The following is a 918-nucleotide window of genomic DNA, read 5'->3' on the forward strand; positions in this document are numbered from 1 at the left end:
TTAAGAGTGCAGTGCTGTGGGGAGACAATGGCCTTTGGTCTTCTCAGTTTGCCTCTTCTGATGTGGAACCTTTGCCCTACAAGTGAGCTGGGAAAAGGGCAACCCGGGTTTTAGTACTCTCAATCTGCCATGTCTGGGGTATAGAGTCCAACCTACAAATGTGGGCTTGGTAGATAAAGAGAGCACTTGAACTCTTGGACACACATCCTTGTAATTTATCCTATGCAATAGAAGCTAGAAGGGGATGGAATATGCTAATGATCTGATCTTCCCAGGGAGATACTATAGCTCCTGACAGGAGCTGAGGGAAGAGGAGCCCTTTTTCATTGGCCACACCCATCCAGAGTGGAGCTTCCATTATGCTAAGCTGGGGGCAGATAAGGTGGCAGCAGTTGTTAGAAATGCCAAAAAAACCAATAGCTGTTAAGTAGATTCTGACTCATAGTGACACTCTTGCTAGTCTTCCTGAGATTTAGTAAATGTTCTTAAGTAAATATTTATTCATTTGTTATATGTCCATAGGACTATTTTCAGAGACTTTAGATATTGCTTTGATGTTTACTTTGTTTTAGGCTAGTTTACTTTTAGTTTTCACCAATATGATGTTTTTTTTTGCTGAGGATAGGATCCACAGTGTCCCCACACCCTATTCAGAAAGTTCTTCACCTGTATGTTTTCTTTTGTGAGTTGCTTCATTTCTTCAACACTATCTGTATACACTCATAATGAGAAAAGTGGTATGTACTGTCCATTATTTCCCATTGCCTTACATTATTCAATTTTATGGCTATAGTATGATTCTTAATATTTTCCAATCTAATGTTAATAGGCACTTATAGCCTTTTGATAATATAAGAAATGATGATATGAATATTATTATAAATGTCTCTTCATGCAAAACTACAAGACTTTCTTCAG

Source organism: Trichechus manatus, unplaced genomic scaffold (genome assembly GCF_000243295.1).
Source record: "Trichechus manatus latirostris isolate Lorelei unplaced genomic scaffold, TriManLat1.0 scaffold00173, whole genome shotgun sequence".
Taxonomy (NCBI): domain Eukaryota; kingdom Metazoa; phylum Chordata; class Mammalia; order Sirenia; family Trichechidae; genus Trichechus; species Trichechus manatus.